Raw genomic sequence first — 18,872 nt, forward strand, 5'->3', positions numbered from 1 at the left:
TAATTTTTCGAGAATTTAGGGATTACAATATCCAATCTCTCTACGACAACCCTGTGTTCACAAATCCCTGTATCGTTTTTGATGCTTGTTATTAACTCAGGATTACTTGTTCGCACAAACGCACAAAAAGAGCTTGAAATGTGCGATGTGGTCGGTGGCTGCGAGTGAACTTCTTTGGTATAGCCGTTCTGCCTCTCGAACGTTTCCATCTGCTTGGCCGCACACAAACACCAATCTCGGCTGATTCCCCACACGAATACCGGACCACTGTGCTGCTTAAAATACGCTGCTGCAATAGCATAGCCTGCAACACACAAGGAACACACGGCACGTACTCAGAGGAACTTTCATCCGTCAGCGCCATTTACCGTGCCAACGATGCATTTCGGGAAACATGTTCGTAGGATATTCTTTTCTCCTTTACCAGTCAGGAATCCATCACTGCAGTTAGTTGTGTTTATTGACGCTCACACTGTATATGATACTCGTAAATAAATAATTTGCGTTACAGGAATATTTCTTATTTCGTCTTATCGGTAGACCTTGTATTCGTAACCCACGTGGGATCTATTGGTTCTGAGAAAATGCTTTGTCTAATATTTAGTCAGTTATACCACAGCAGGGACCATTTATGGATTTATTTTTGGGCTTTGTACTTACGTTTACTTATTTTTTGACACCGTGTTGGCAGCCACTCTTACCTAGAAAGAAAAGAATGAATTTAGTCGTTAACATGAATAGTTAGTGCGTAAAGCTATGACAATTTATAATTTCAGATGGATTAAGTAATAAATAGATTCGTGCAGCCCGCAGCGCAATCACCCTAGAAACGCAAAGCAACTAGGTCTCAAAAGATTACTTGCCATCGCAGAAACATGTATGAGGTTTCGAGTGGATGCGTCGAGAGGTCATTCCCCATTGGCGGGAAGATGAACCCAGTTGCGGGAAGACAACCAGTTTTGGTTTGCTCCGGTCTGAGTGGTGTCAGCATTCATTTCGGCCTAGCTAAACGGTCAGTGGATCCTGTACGAGGGCTACTATTAAAACTGGCCTGGAAAATACTTCATGCAACTGAATGTCTTCCCCCTCCCCCACCCTCTGCTTGTGAATGATGTAACTGGGTTAGCTATTCGAGGTCGAAGGTGTTTCGTTCAAGATCTACTGTGGAGTTATTCAGTCCTGCACGAGTTCTGAGCTGCAAACCTCTGGCAGAGTCCTTCTGTACCAGGATTATCGATTGCTTTGAGAGGCACCCACATGCCTTGCTCATACTGTGGCATCAAGCAGTCAGGCCTGCAAGATGAGTGGTCTGCCAAGCGAGTGGACTCATTCTTATTTATCGAGTAACATGAACTCTAGTACTCACAATTAAGTTAAAAGTTATTCTCCTGTTTGGATATTACGCAACGGAAACGCACATCTGACTATTAGTAATTTACAGAACTCTGACTGTTCACTATGCACTGGCAATACCACATTTTATTTCTTATTTAACGGCTTTGATCAACACGTGGCCATCGCACTGAATATGAATGGCGCACACATTATAAATTCTGGGTATCATGACAACATACTATTCGAAGGAAAAGGCCACCAATCTTTTTCTTTTCACTATCTGATTTATTCTGATAAATTCTATAACCTAAACACACAAATTCTATAACCTACAACAATAACACATGAGAAATTCCGCCCAGTGGGCATTGCTTTACATTGGTCATTCTCTATCTTATGGTCTCGTAATTATTTAACGCTACAGTGCACTTTCTGGATAGGATGGTGGATCTTTTGCTATATCTCACACTTCGACTCTCACACCCATCATCACGAAAATTTCCTCCAGACTGAGCGGTACAAAAAGGAACATGCATAACTCACTGCCTCTGAAACTATCTTGTTACTCTTCCAGGCTAACCACACATACTTAAATTTCATGAAATACATCACACTGGCAACATACAATACAAAGAATAGTCACAACGTTATAATCACATAACTTTCAGCTTTCCCACTTCAATTAGTATTTATCCCAGTTTCGCACGACCCTGCCCCAGTTCGTAACTTTTCTTTCCTACTATGAACTCTGGAGGATATATGCACGTTTTCCTGTGCAATGCAAGCCAAGTGGCGTTGCTGGATAGACGGCTGACTCACCTTGCTTCCCTCTCAGAGTATTATAGTTTGAATAAAGCGTCACACGGAAACATAACACGCAAAGTAATATTAAGAACATATTCATCACACACGCGAGTCCTCAAGTGATACCATGAACGAGTACTTCTGTTTATCCTTTGTCTCACACACAGATTGAGACTCACACAGTACTCACCACGTACTCTAATTTCAAGTCCTGCACACGCCATTTCTTAAATATTTCTAACTTATAGTACACAAGCTAGTAATTCAGCTTAACTTAAGCACTCGGAAGTATTTTGACTTATTGCTACACGTGGTTTCATTGTGACCGTTGGTCACTTCCGAAGATTACTACGATCCCCTTAATATTACCTGCCTGACATTTAATTCTCCCCACAAAAGTTCCTGAAATAGAGAAATTATTATTCCAAACTACACTTAAGTATTTCACATGCATACCATGTCTCCACTCTTTTTTCTTTATGGAGCACACCTAAGACAGGTCTTACCAACACAAGATCAAGCGGCAGAGTGCTGAAACATGGCCGTTCCTCAGGTCAGCTCGCACCTCCTTCGAGGTGGGGGAAGACCATGCTACCCATTGGTCAGCCACATTTCAGGCGCTCAAAGCTCTGATAAATTTCATCTCTTTGGTTCCACCAAAGGTGACCAAAGGATCGTCTCAAAGATGATCATATATTCACATTCACTATCTGCGGTTAGCAGACGACCATACATTTATTCATTTCGCAGATCTCACCAAATTGGATGTAGGGATTTATTTTTTGGGAGTGCACATGTGATCAATTAAATAAATAAATTGTCATTCTTTCCTACACTGGTATCCGGCTTTGGTGTATTAAGTGAAATTGAGTTATTACAAAAAATGTTGTTCTGACATGAATAACGAAGAATGTTGTACCTATTTTCAATGTCAGGCGGTACTGTACCCTTTCAGCTTGATGTATAACAGTGTTTGACTAGTCCAGTGAAGGCATGCGAACCAGCATGTACTTTGGAGGCAGTATGTACGGATCAGTGTTTGTCAGCCTCATTTTCATGGCATGGAGTCTATGGTCTCCGCTCTTCTCGCCGGTTCCACGGCACGTATTCTGTACGATCGGTAGCTTTTTCACGGACGCTGGGTATCAGAAGTTACTTTCTGGTGGCCTCTCTCAGGTTACTAAATACGAGAATTATGGTCAGGTTTGGGGCCTGGAGTAATATTCTGTTCGCAACGTTTCACGTCTTCAAATGCGCCATGACTTTCTTTATTAGAAGAGGTATCGTGATCCACGCCATTGGTAAATAAACTTTCAGCTGTATTGTTGGGTTACTGGCTGCTTCGCATTCCTGCTAACTGAAATGTGTTCAGAATTTGCTAATGTGCCTACAGCTCTCCGTTGATCAGTTTTTCAGACATCGTGTCCCCGTATGCCACGCTGTCCATCGCAGGACAAGTGTAATCTTTCGTTCGATGTTGCATTTGAATGCAGTTTTAATATTTAGGAATTTAACTAAAATATCTCTGAGTTATTTTCACTCAGCTGTCACTTCTTAAATACATGCTAAATTTCGAATGCACATGTGCTTTTATATGAACGTTCGAATATAAAATTATCGTGAGCACGAATTTTGGTGTTAACCAAAAGAAAGTCAAACTGCAGTCACAACGAGTCTGTTCCCATTTCTTAACAGTTCAGAAAGTAAACAGTCCTACTGAGGCTCTAAAACTAATTGCTGTTTATCAGATTATGTTCGACTTGGTTACTACACTTTACGTCGTTATGTGGATGGGTGTCAGGTTATCAGACTGAGCCTCATGTCCTCATTGCACCTGTTGTTGTGGTCTTCAGTCCTGAGACTGGTTTGATGTAGCTCTCCATGCTACTCTATCCTGTGCAAGCTTCTTCAGCTCCCAGTACCTACTACAACCTACATCCTTCTGAATCTGCTTAGTGTATTCATCTCTAGGTCTCCCCCTACGATTTTTACCCTCCACGCTGCCCTCCAATACTAAATTGGTGATTCCTTGATGCCTCAGAACATGTCCTACCAACCGATCCCTTCTTCTGGTCAAGTTGTGCCACAAACTTCTCTTCTCCCCAATCCTATTCAATACTTCCTCATTAGTTATGTGATCTACCCATCTAATCTTCAGCATTCTTCTGTAGCACCACATTTCGAAAGCTTCTATTCTCTTCTTGTCCAAATTAGTTATCGTCCATGTTTCACTTCCATACATGGCTACACTCCATACAAATACTTTCAGAAATGACTTCCTGACACTTAAATCTATACTCGATGTTAACAAATTTCTCTTCTTCAGAAATGCTTTCCTTGCCAGTGCAAGTCTACATTTTATATCCTCTCTACTTCGACCATCATCAGTTATTTTGCTCCCCAAATAGCAAAACTCCTTTACTACTTTAAGTGTCTCATTTCCTAATCTAATTCCCTCAGCATCTCCCGACTTAATTCGACTACATTCCATTATCCTCGTTTTGCTTTTGTTGATTTTCATCTTATATCCTCCTTTCAAGACGCTATCCATTCCATTCAACTGCTCTTCCAAGTCCTTTGCTGTCTCTGACAGAATTACAATGTCATCGGCAAACCTCAAGGTTTTTATTTCTTCTCCATGGATTTTAATACCTACTCCTAATTTTTCTTTTGTTTCCTTTACTGCTTGCTCAATATACAGATTGAATAACATCGGGGAGAGGCTACAACCCTGTCTTACTCCCTACCCAACCACTGCTTCCCTTTCATGTCCCTCGTCTCTTATAACTGCCATCTGGTTTCTGTACAAATTGTAAATAGCCTTTCGCTCCCTGTATTTTACCCCTGCCACCTTTAGAATTTGAAAGAGGGTATTCCAGTCAACATTGTCAAAAGCTTTGTCCAAGTCTACAAATGCTAGAAACGTAGGTTTGCCTTTCCTTAATCTTTCTTCTAAGATAAGTCGTAAGGTCAGTATTGCCTCACGTGTTCCAGTATTTCTACGGAATCCAAACTGATCTTCCCCGAGGTCGGCTTCTACTAGTTTTTCCATTCGTCTGTAAAGAATTCGTGTTAGTATTTTGCAGCTGTGGCTTATTAAACTGATTGTTCGGTAATTTTCACATCTGTCAACACCTGCTTTCTTTGGGATTGGAATTATTATATTCTTGAAGTCTGAGGGTATTTCGCCTGTTTCATACATCTTGCTCACCAGATGGTAGAGTTTTGTCAGGACTGGCTCTCCCAAGGCCGTCAGTAGTTCCAACGGAATGTTGTTTCGACTCAGGTCTTTCAGTGCTCTGTCAAACTCTTCACGCAGTATCGTATCTCCCATTTCATCTTCTTCTACATCCTCTTCCATTTCCATAATATTGTCCTCAAGTACATCGCCCTTGTACAGACCCTCTATATACTCCTTCCACCTTTCTGCTTTCCCTTCTTTGCTCAGAACTGGGTTTCCATCTGAGCTCTTGATGTTCATACAAGTGTTTCTCTTATCTCCAAAGGTCTCTTTAATTTTCCTGTAGGCATTATCTATCTTACCCCTAGTGAGATAAGCCTCTACATCCTTACATTTGTCCTCTAGCTATCCCTGCTTAGCCGTTTTGCACTTCCTGTCGATCTCATTTTTGAGACGTTTGTATTCCTTTTTGCCTGCTTCATTAACGGCATTTTTATATTTCCTCCTTTCATCAAGTAAATTCAATATTTCTTCTGTTACCCAAGGATTTCTAAGAGCCCTGGTCTGTTTACCTACTTGATCCTCTGCTGCCTTCACTACTTCATCCCTCAAAGCTACCCATTCTTCTTCTACTGTATTTCTTTCCCCCATTCCTGTCAATTGTTCCCTTATGCTCTCCCTAAAACTCTGTACAACCTCTGGTTCTTTCAGTTTATCCAGGTCCCATCTACTTAAATTCCCACCTTTTTGCAGTTTCTTCAGTTTTAATCTACTCATTGCACCTGGCCTGCAAATATTCATTGTTGCCCCAATTTCTTTGGGTTACACTATGTAGGCATCCAAATCTCTTGCGTATGTTTATGAAACTGTTGCCAGGTAGCATTATCAGTTATTTCTTAGTTCAGAATCTTGTATAAATGAGGTACATTTTTGGAGTGACATATTCTCATGTATGTAGTTGAACTCGTTTTAATCGAATTTTAGTACTGCACAACAGCTCCCTTTCTTGAAATGTCACACTTCTGGAATTAGCTAAATGATTAGGTCGCCGATGAAACGTTTTATCCTGTTAACGTCTTTATTTAGTGCGGTAGCAAAACATGAGGAAATGAATTTAATTGTTTTTGACATCCGAAATATGGATTTATTATGTGAAATCCACAATACATTTGGAGAAAGACCGAGTAGTATTTTGGAGTCAGCAAACAATCAGCAGCGTTTCACTGTTGTAATGAGTCTGTCTTATATATAAGACAAAAATAGAATTCACGTCGTACGGTATAAATTTAGTTTAGGGTAAAAGAGCTTGTTATAGCGATTATGAAATAACTGGTACACCTCCGATTCTTTGAAGCAGCTTCCATGTATAAAACACCTTCAAATGTCTGGTTACTTACAAGGCAATTTCGAATATTTGACTTTAAGAATGTAAAAAGTTTAGAAAATGTATGAAATGATACGTAAAGTTTGTCGGAACTCCCTAAGTGCTCTCATTAAGAAACTATAGATGAATATGGTCTCGGTAATTTGTACTCGATGTCAATCAAAAGTTAGTTTCTCACGCCTCTAAATGTTTATGACGTCATATCTCCTGTCGTACATTGATATAATTTTGCAGGTGCATTCAGTGGTATGTAAGGATACTACGCGCAGATGTGTTGCGAATGCAGATAGTAGTAAAGAAAAAATAAGTTAGAACGTAGTATCTGATGCTGAAGTTTTTCTGTATGAACGGCGAAATGGAAGTAAGTAATAAAGTTTTTTATTTACATCATTTTGTGGGAAATATCAGCGAGAAACAAATTTGTAAAAGTTTGATATTATGTTTAAATTTTATTGCAAGTAGTTTAGTGCTCTCTTTCTCAAACATGGATGAATAAAATAGGGGTATTTATGAGCCGACAGCTCACCGCAAACTCACAATTACTAACTGTATAATACTTGAAAATTCCTGGTTGATTAAAGCTGTGTGCCGGACCGAAACTCGAACTCGGAACCTTTGCTTTTCACGGGCAAGTGCTCCTTTCTTCCACGAGTGCTAGTTCTGCCAGGTTCGCAGAGGAGCTTCTGTAAAGTCTGGAAGGTAGGAGATGAGGTACTGGCAGAATTGAAGCTGTGAGGTAGTGCTTGGTTAGCTCAGTCGAATGCTGGCACGGTAGCTCAGAGGGCTGCTCGCCCTCTATAATAAAACAATGAGTAAAGGAATCAACGATCAACTTGAACGGATGTTTTATGACGTCCGCACAGAGTAAACGCAACGAATACTACCGAAAAAATAGAAAAAAAACTTCGGTTGAGCACTCGCCCACGAAACACAAAGGTCTCGAGTTCGAGTCTCGGTTCGGCACACAGTTATAATCCACTAGAAAATTTCGTATCAGCGCACACTCCGCTGCAAAGTAAAAATCTCATTCTGTATAATACTTGTCTTGTTGTATTCAACTTTTAACGTAAAATAACATTCATAATGGCAGATTATGACACAACTTTAAATTTTTAAATTCCGTCAAAATATTGAAAACGAAATTCTTGTTGCCCTGTAAGCTATTAGATAAGCATCCAGCATCTCGGGCCGTGTTTCGGGTTCCCAGGTTCCGGGATAGTCCGTTAGTAATATAGATACCACAGGCTGGAACCCATAAGTTCTGGATCCGGTGCGAGCGACCTCGATAGCGGAAGACGGGAAAGAAGGCAGGACAGGAAGAAAAATATGTGCCACATACAAGAATTGTATTACAAAACCAGAAACAGAATAAACAGGGGAGATAATTTACTCATCCGAACTGTTGTTACAATACAAATCCATCTGCAGCAACCTGTATGAGATGTTCTGCTATGTGCTCAGGAACTCAGTGACAAAGAGAAAAGTATATATACTAAGATGGTATCTGTTCTTTTGGACATGTCATCGGTGACCATACAGCTCGTTAGAATGAAATTACAATGAAACGAACACCCTTAGCTGCTTACAGGCGTTGATATACCTCAATGGGGACAGCTGAAAATGTGTGCCCCAACCGGGACCCGAACCCGGGATCTCCTGCTTACATGGCAGACGCTCTATCCATTTTTTTAAATTGGTATTCTATTTGGATACAAAATTAGGCAGTTCACAAACACTAAATGAAATGCATCCTCTGCAAAAAAAAAAAAAATCATTTTAAAACAATCACATATTTAAAGGAACAGGGATGTTGTTTTCTTTTTATTTATTTATTTTCAATAGAGATCACTCTGTTAAAAGGAACATCGTTTCATCATATAGTATGTGCATTACATAATGAGTGGTGAGAGAAGCGTGAGGTTCATTATCAGCTGTCAAATGTGCACACCGACTGCACCCGGCACATCCCAACTGCGTGGGGGGTCGAGGAAGAGTGCCTGAAGATAATTGGCAAAGGTTTTCCGATGGTGTGACCATCTGCGAACATCATTGTGGGCTTCCTGCAAGAAATACCAAAAGTCAAGTGGCGACTTGGCAGCATCCCCATAGAGGTACGCGATCGTCCAACCTTTGACCCAGATGGTCGGCTGTGATTTAGTCGCCGGAAAGTAGTCACTCTCCGGATGTAAGAAGGAAGCAGGTGCGATATGTTGCGGGGTCACACGGAGGTAGCAAGCCACTATCTGTCTTCCTAGGAGCCATACGTCCTCCACCGCGATACAAGTTTAGCGGTGATGGTCCTCAACCACTTGGCGGCATTTCGGGCATAGTGGAGTGTCCACTAGTCCAATGGCATGGAGCCGTTGTTTGGTGTTGAACTTGCCACAGGCGACAGAACCACAGTGCCCGAACTAAGGCAGGAAGGAATTTTTGGTGCACATGTCTCCAAATCTTCGGCCAATGCAGCCTGGGGTATTTGAGTTCAATGACATTACGACTTATCCGTCGTACCAGCCAAACATAAAAATCCTTCGCGCATGGCGGTCTCGTGCGCGGAAGCTCGTCTCCGATATAACTAAGTTCCACGATAAATGTTGATACATGCGCAAAATGTGGCGTAATGTTACCCACCGCCACCGGAGGTGTGAGGGACGCTGGAACCAGGAGATCCAGTAGGCGGGATGTAAGGGAATCACGCCCGCTACGCCATTGCTTGTACATCGTGGCTAGAAGGAGCGCCGTCGCTCGGCAGTGAACATTCGTAAGCCCGAGTCCCCCCTTGTCCGAAGGGAGCGTGAGCGTTTCGTATCGCACCTTGAGGGGCGATCCAATCATCACAAAATAGCCTAGTGCTGATTGACGTCGACGTCCGAGCGTGAGTGGTAGGGGCAGGATATGCGAAATATACACCATTCGAGAAACCACATAAGTGTTCAGATACCCGACTCGCTGCAAAGGATCAAGGCGCCGTAGGAGATGTTGTCGGACCATGGTACGTATTGTCTGTAAAATACGTCGGTAGTTAACTGCCGCAGTATGTTTTACAGATGAGGTAAAGTCTATGCCGAGATAGCGGAATCGTTGCACATAAGGATAAGGAAACGGACTGATTTCTTCCGGCGTAAGGCCGCTTCCAACCGGCACTGCCGCCGATTTGTTCATGTTCACTGCACTACCCGCCGTCACACTGTGGTCCAACAACAGTTCAAGGACCGTCTTCACCTCTTCCTCAGAACGAACGAGCAGCAGGAAGTCGTCCGCATAGGCACGACATTTGAAGGTGTAGCGCCGTAGCTCCATCCCAGAAAGAGAATTTGTTAGCCTCCCAATTAATGGTTCCAACGCTATCGCGAACAGCAGCATCGAAAGAGGGCAGCCCTGGCGAATGGATCGTCGAATTTGAATGGGCCCTGTTATACGCCCATTAACCTGTACCAAGGATTGTGCGCCCCCATCTATCCTTCTAATGACACTAGTAAAACGGTATGGAAATCCCATTTGTTGCAGTACAGCGTACAGACAGATGTGGCGCACCTTATCAAAGGCACTGTCAAAATCAACCGCCACCATCGCCGCTTTAAGCCGGCACTCCTCCGCCAGCGCTATCACATCACGGCATTCGCCAGTAGCTGTTTGCACATTCACCGATCCACCCGGTGTCGTCTGTTCTGGAGAGAGAACGCTACGAATTAACATACGACATCGGGACGCTAGCAACCGTGCAAAGATCTTATAGTCGGCATTAAGCAGGGTGATGGGGCGATAATGTGTGACCGTAATTCCTGGCTTCGGTTTATGTACTGGCACCAAGAGGCCTTCCATAAAAGCCGGTGGAATAGGCGCATCGGAATTTAACATCTCGTTGTACATTTCCGTCCATCGCGGTGCCATTTCGTTGCGAAATTCTCGATAAAATTCAGCAGGAAGTTCATCAATGCCTGGGGACCGATTCAACGCACCCTTTGCGATCGCATCATGTACTTCCTCACAGCTAATGGCTTCCAGTAAGGTTCCCGCGGCTTCCACCGTCAGGGTACGGGAGACGTACGTGGCTATACGTTCGAGGTCATCGACAGGGGCTGCTTCTTCCCGATAGATGTGTTGGTAATGGTCGACGAATGGAGAGACAATGTCCGCTTGACGCGTCACTCTTCGGTCTTCGCGGGTAATTAATTCCCGTACCAAAACGCGTCGTCGGTGCTTTCGTTCATTCACGACGTGGTGCATGGAAGGAATCTCGTGCCTTATCGTATCGTGACATCTGGCGCGCACCATGGTTCCCTGAAGATGTTTCCGAGCTAAAGCCACTAGTTTAGCTTATATCCTTTTGCGTGCGATCCAGATGTCCTGTCCCGGCGGACCATCATCCAGGTCGCGGAGTGCTGCAAAATAAAAGTCGGTCGTACGGCGGCGCAATTCTGTCATCTCCCTGCTATATGAGATGAACGTACGGCGAAGCGCTGGTTTAGCACAAGTCAGCCACCAATCAAGCATCGCCGTATACCTTCCAACCCTTCGCTCGCACATCGTCCATGTCTCAAGGATCCGTTGACGGCATTCAGGATCATGTAGATGTTGAATGTTTAGTTTCCACGGGGCCTTACTGTTCCACACCTCTCTACGGGGAAGAAGCACCGTACAGATGTAAGCGCTGTGATTGAAAAATGCCAATGGCCAGCGTTCCGCGTCCTGGACATCATTTGCATGAGCCCATGAGATGTAAATGCGATCTAATCTGCTCGCCGAATGACTTATCACATAGGTGTATCCCGGTGCATCTCCATGTCGTAATTCCCACGTGTCACTAAATACAAGGTCGTTGACAACGATTCGCAACTCCTGGCTGATGTTTGCTTGCAGCCATTGGTCTTTCTGGCTGAGAACACAGTTGAAATCTCCACCAATTATTACACATTCATAACGTCCATGGAATAGTGGGGCTATGTCTTCTGCATAAAATCGCGCCCTTTCCCGCCGCCGATTATTTCCCGACGGTGCATATAGATTGATGGTGCATGTCCCAAACGTCGTGAAAGCCATTCCCCTGGCCGATGGAAGATAACACACGTTTTCCACTGGGAATCCATCTCGCACGTAAACTGCCACCCCACTCCCATTGTGATCTCCATGTGACGAATAGGATTGGTAGCCTGCGATGTATGGGAGTGCAGCTATGTGGACTTCCTGGGGCAAAGCAATATCCACATCAGATGCCCAAATCGTTTCCTTCAGTACGTGTATTTTGGCCGGTGAACGCACGTCATTTATATTTAATGTCGCAATACGGTTCGCATGGCGTTGAATTCCACTCTGTCGAGGCGCAACACCATCTCCCTGCATCGGCGCTGGGGGCTGAGTTAGAAGACGTTCTCTCGCCCCTCTCCCTTCACCTTCAGCAATTATTAGGCCGTCTTCGTGAGTGCCGGCTGCATCTGTAAGACGTCCGGCGCCTCCTCAATATAGTCATACCACATCTTTTCAGGCTATGATATATTCGTGTCCATAGCCACAGCATCTGCGTCTGGAGAGCCAACTGGCTGTGATTCATCTTCAGCATTACCACGTACCGGTACCGTCAATGTGACAGACCGCTGCGGGTCTGATCGAACAGTTCCCATTGCCTCATCCTGTTTCGTAGATGCTGTTGTGTCGTCTTGGTCCACAGCCACATCGTCGTCGGGGCAAGGGGAGTCATCCCGAGGAGATGTCGTGCGACGACGCCGTTTCCTCCATTTCGGGGAACAACGTTGTTTGCGTGATCTTCCTTCCGTATCCTCAGATTGAAGGGAATCACGGCTGCCCGACAGAAAAGCATCTGTAGGAACTGGAAGTGTTTCGAGACCCATCGTTGTACTTGGCGGGAGTTCGGTGGAAACCGATGTTGTCGTATTAGAGTGCGTTCCAGACGGAACAGCATCCGTAGTGGCTGGAACTGCTTCGTGTACTATCGTTGTGCTGGGTGGGAGTTCGGTCTTATCTGATGTTGTCGCCGTAGATTGTATGTTCGATGGAGCAGCATCCTCTGTCATCTCGACGTCTGCGACAAGGTTTCGGAGAGTGCCATCTTGATCTTCCACCGGGGCTGTGTCCTTTCGGTCATCAGCGGACGCAGCGAGGGCTTTGGCATAGGTGCTCGGTAGTACTGTCATCGGCGGCGACGGCTCCCGCACATCTGAAGGCAGTTGCGTAATCCGCCGTTGCATACAGTTCGACCTGAGGTGTCCCTCCTGGCCACAGCCAGAACATGTACGTGGTTGACCATCGTAAATCACCACCACCCGACAACCACCAATTGTCAGATAGGACGGTACATGCTTCTGAAGATCAATAGTGATCTGTCGCACTCCGTTAAGAACGGGGTACGTGGCGTATTGTGTCCAGCGTTCTGCCGTGTGACCATGTACCGTGCCGTATGGCTTAAAAGCCTCGATAACTTCTTCAGCCGGGAGCTCAAATGGCAGCTCAAAAACACGTATTGTCCGTACACCCAGACCAGCATGTTCTACAGTTACCGAGCCGACATTCCCGTCACTATGGCAAAATCGGAGACCTGCTTTTGTCGCCTGTAGAATTCTCTCACACGCCGCGTCATTTACCATCTTAACATACACCGTGGGACTAATGATGGACAGGTGAATTCCGACAATATCGTTTGACGGTATCTTGACAAACACTCGCACACGCCGCACAGGCGGAAGTGTCGGACCTCCGCTTCGCACTGCCGCTAGCGCCGAACTTGATCCATCTGAGCCACCGCGGACACAGAGGACAGCGTGACTGCAGGGATTTATCTCTGGCACGCCTCCCGTGAAACCCACATTCTCAACGTATTGTCCCGCACTACATTCGTAGTGCCCCCGCCCATGATACTCATTACTCGCGGCGCGTTGCCGATTCCCGTAAGAGTTCGGGCACTGTTTGTGCATTCGCTCAGAAGAAGAAGATATATAGTTAAGGCTCACCGGCCACTTGACCATCTTCTTCTTCTGTGCGAATGCACAAACAGTGCCCGAACTCTTACGGGAATCGGCAGCGCGCCGCGAGTAATGAGTATAATGGGCGAGGGCACTACGAATGTAGTGCGGAACAATACGTTGAGAATGTTGGTTTCGCGGCAGGCGTGCCAGAGATAAATCCCTGCAGTCGCGCTATCCTCTGTGTTCTCGGTGACTCAGATGGACAGAGCGTCTGTCACGTAAGCAGGAGATCCCGGGTTCGAGTCCCGGTCGGGGCACACATTTTCATCTGTCCCCGTTGACGTATGTCAACGCCTGTAAGCAGCTGAGGGTGTTCGTTTCATTGAAAAGAGATAAGTCTTGATCGCAGCTTTCATTTCATTTTCGTTGGGCATGAGACGTTAGAGCAAACTTTATCATTATAACGTGAACTGCAATCAAAGGAGATGAAGCTAATACGCAAAACACAACATGAAATGACGCAGCGGAGGGATTCCAGCAACAGAGAATTTAGATTCATACAAACGAACGTGATAACCTGTTGTTGTGAATTCCTGCATTTATGTTTGTAATTTATGTTCACGTCCACGTCTTACTGGAAGATTAAGTTTGAGATTATAAATCATCATTTCGGCTATTATTTTGGGTGTGTAATTGTTTTCATTTCTTATGTACGGCCTGTTATGACAGCATATTTGGAAATTATTCTTCACGCCGCCTAGCGATGAGCAAAGCTACCTGACATTTCCAACGACAAGCCATGTCACAGGACACAACTATTCAATAGTTTTCGTCAAGTGGCTGTTTTGACATGTTGAACTGTCTGTAACTGTTTGCTATTGTACGTATTCATCTGCCACTTTATTTCATATATTGTAATACATGAGCAATGTGAAAATAGAAGCTATATAAGTAAAGAGCATACCAAGTGTATAACGGCAACAGAAAGAAAAGGGTTTTTTGAAATTAGAACTATGTAGTGGACTGACAAGACAGCCAGCCCACAGTGACGGGTAACCGAAAGGCACGCGTTTACACACGCCGGCTGGCGTTAGGTCTGAAACAGGATACGTAATGAATGCTATAAGAAAAGTACGTAGCTGCTGGAATACTTAACTTTAATCCGTCATTTGTATACAGCGTTCTTGATGATACAAGTGAGACTCTCTCTAGAAATGGTTAATGGCGCCTTGCTAGGTCGTAGCCGTGGACTTAGCTGAAGGCTATTCTAACTATCTCTCGGCAAATGAGAGAAAGGCTTCGTCAGTGTAGTCGCTAGCAAAGTCGTCGTACAACTGGGACGAGTCCTAATACGTCTCTCTAGACCGGCCGTGTGGCGGCGCTCGGTCTGCAATTACTGACAGTGGCGACACGCGGGTCCGACATGTACTAATGGACCGCCGCCGATTTAAAGCTACCACCTAGCAAGTGTGGTGTCTGGCGGTGACACCACAAACTATATTAACATGCGGTATAAATTTAAGTATTAGGAAGAATTTTCGGTATGCATTAGTCTGGCTTGTAGCGCTATACGGAAGCGAAATGTGCGGGATAAACAATACAGGCAGAAGAAGAAGCTTTCGAAAAGTGGTGGTACAGAAGAGCGCTGAAGATGAGATGGGTAGATCGACTAACTGATGAAGGGTCACCGAATCAAACTGGATAGAAGGGAAGTTAGTGGCACAACTTGGCAAGGAAGGCATCACTTCATGGGACACAACCTCAGGCACTCAGGAATCAACAGTTTGGTAGTGGAGAGAGGTGGCAGTGGGGGTGTGGGATGAAAATTGTCGAGGAACTTCCAATTGATGTCGGTTTCAGTGGTTACGCAAAGATGAAGAGGCTTGCAAAGGACAGGGTAGCGTACGTCAGACCAGTCTAGAGAATTCCAGTACCACGAGAAGAAGGAAAATGAAGGCTACAGGTTTAAAGGAATCGAAATTCACTTGCACAAATTGCTGTGTCGTCCGAACAAGGCACAGCCAGGGCAAAAGCACCACAGGCGCAAAGATGCGAGCTGGTGACAGTGCAACAGAGACTCGCCAGTTGCGTGAGTTCCACCAGCTCCACGGCCGGCGCTGAGGATCAAGATATCGAATTCGCCTCGACCATTTGCCGGCCGAGTACTATCCGCCGGACGACAACGAGCAGAGCCTACTGGGAAGATAGGAGAGCAGCTCTCGCCCGCTTGGTTGTAGGTCATCGTACAGGCCTAGCACGGACAGGGAACGTCGTTTGGAGACCTTTCGGATCTCAACAGACAGTTGTTGCAAATTGCATTTGCTACGTACTGTGAAGTTTTCCCACTATTATTTGCACTTAGCCGTTGAGGGCCTCCCTTTTTGTGTTCTATTACAAGTAGTGTTGCAGAGTTCTTATTCGTCAAGACACAAAGGTAAATAAACTTTTTAACTCATTTGTGCGACTTTGTGGGAGTGTTGTAGAACCTCCGTTCTCCTATCCTTTTACCTGACCCTGGGGCATAGCTGTGTAATAGTGGCAGGGAGAAATTGTCTTAGCGGTGTACTGCACCAGAAGCCGTTTCAGGAAATCACAAAATCGGCCTACAGCAACAGCAGTGGCAACTTGGCCTCCACAGCAATAGCGAAGATGCTTTTACAAAACATACAGTATTTCAACGCAGTCAAAATTAGAGTACGCAAAGTCACGCGTGGAGCTTTCAACGAATTCTAAACCGGAATCCTAACTACCAATCTGTCAGAAAATCCTGTGGCGTTTTGGTCTCATGCTAAATCAGTAAACGGATCGAAGGTGTCTATACACAAACTTGCTGAGGACAATGGTATCTAAACCGAGAATGGCAGAGAGAAGGGTGACATATTAAATTCCTTTCTCGGTATATTTGTCGCTGAGGAGGAGCATACTACCGTTACTTCTTTCAACAGTCGCGCGAGCTCCAAAATGACAAATATCAAAATAAGTGACCACGGGGTAGAAAAGCAACTCAAATCGCTCAACAGAGGAAAGGCCACTGGACCTGCGTGGATGCCTATACGATTCTTCATAGATATGAAACAGTCACCTGTAGGAAGCTGAGGGCGTGAAGCGTTCCCAGTGATTCCCGTTTCCAAAAAGGGTCACCAAATGGACGTTGACATCAGCGCGGTGTAGAAGTTAGTACCACACATTTTATGCTCTCGTATTACGTTATTCCTGTACACCGAAAATATTCTTTGTAGGAATCAATATGGATTCCGAAAACAAGGATCGTGTGAGACCCGTCACGCTGTGTTCGCCCACGAAACTCGGAAGGGAACAGGTAGTGGCGCGGAGCCTTGGTGCTTGCCGTGTCCGTCAAGGCGTTCGGTATAGTCCCGCACTGCTGCGTAGTGAACAAAATACACTATGTGATCAAAAGTACACGGACAGCTGGCTGAAAATGACTGAAAAGAGTTCTTGGCGCCCTCCATTTGTAATGCTGGAATTCAGTATGGTGTTGGCCACCCATAGCCTCGATGATAGCTTCCACTCTCGCAGGTATACGTTCAGTCAGGTGCTCGAAGGTTTCTTGAGGAATGGGAGCCCATTCTTCACGGAGTGCTGCACTGACGAGAGGTATCGATATCGGTCGGTGAAGCCTGGTACGAAGTCGACGTTCCAAAACATCCCAAAGATGTTCTATAGGATTCAGGTGAGGACTCTGTGCAGGCCAGTCCATTATAGGGATGTTATTTGCCCGCTAAAGGCCGTGCATTATGAACAGGTGCTCAATCGTGTTGAAAGATACAGTCGCCATCCCCGAATTGCTCTTCAACAGTGGGAAGCAAGATGGTGCTTAAAACATCAATGTAGGCCTGTGCTGTGATAGTGCCACGCGAAACAACAAGGTGTGCAAGCCCCTTCAATGAAAAACACGGCCACACCATAACACCACCGCCTCCGAATTTTACTTTTAGCACTACACGCGCTAGCAGATGACGTTCACCGGGCATTCGCCATACCCACAGCCTGTCATCGGATCGCCATATTGTGTACCGTGATTCGTCACTCCACACAACGTTTTTCCACTGTTCGATCGTCCAATGTTTACTCTTCTTACACCAAGCGAGGCGTCTTTTGGCATTTACCGGCGCGATGTGTGTGGCTTATAAGCAGCCGCTCGAACATGACATCCACGTTTTATCACTTCCTGCCTAACTGTCATAGTACTTCAATGGATCCTGATGCAGTTTGGAATTCCTGTGTGTCCGGATAGATGTCTGCCTATTACACATTACGACTCTCTTCAAATGTCGGCGGTCTCTGTCAGTCAACAAACGAGGTCAGCGTGTAGGCTTTTGTGCTGTACGTGTTCTTTCACGTTTCCGCTTCACTACCACATCGGAAATAGTGGACCTAGGGATGTTTAGGAGTGTGCAAATCTCGCGTGAAGACGTATGAGACAAGTGACACCCAATCACCTGACCACGTTCGAAGTCCGTGAGTTCCACGGAGCGCCCCATTCTGCTCTCTCACGAAGTCTAATGACTACTGAGGTCGCTGATATGGAGTGTCTAACAGTAGGTGGCAGCACAATGCACCTAATATGAGAAACGTATGTTTATGGGGGTGTCCGGATACTTTTGATCAGATAGAGTTCGAGCGAGCAGACTACCAGGCCGGGCGCTATGACTGGACTGAAGGGTTCCTGGTAAACAGTACGATCTTTCATTCGTTAGACCGAAAAGTAAATCCGGGTGTAGCGGAAGGGAATGTTGTAGGATCATTACACAATATAGATATAAATGATTTACTTGATAAAGTCGTAAGCTCCACGAGAGTGTATAACGTAATGCTGTTGTATTCAGAGACATGGTTACGCCAGAAAATTGTAACCAGATGCAGGAAGACATGCAGAGTATCGATGCTTAGTGCAGGGATTGCTAGATGGCGCTCAGTATGAACAAATGGATCGTAATTAGTATAAATATACGGAAGTGCCTATCATTTTACGAACAATTGTGGAGCAAAGACTGAACGTACTGTCCTCCATTAAATATATGGGGATACGACAGGACGTAAAATTCAAAAAGTTTAAAACAAATTTGAGTGAAGGTACGAAATAATATAGATTAGGGAAACATTTGACGCACCTCATTTACTGTCCATGATATCGAGCATAATTTAAATGCGCATCAGATATTTCTCTAATCTGTTTTTTCCTTACTTATTTCTTTATTTATTTTTTCTGTTTTTCGTTTTGTTCAGAAGA

Source organism: Schistocerca cancellata, chromosome 9 (assembly GCF_023864275.1).
Source record: "Schistocerca cancellata isolate TAMUIC-IGC-003103 chromosome 9, iqSchCanc2.1, whole genome shotgun sequence".
In the NCBI taxonomy this organism is placed as follows: Eukaryota; Metazoa; Arthropoda; class Insecta; order Orthoptera; family Acrididae; genus Schistocerca; species Schistocerca cancellata.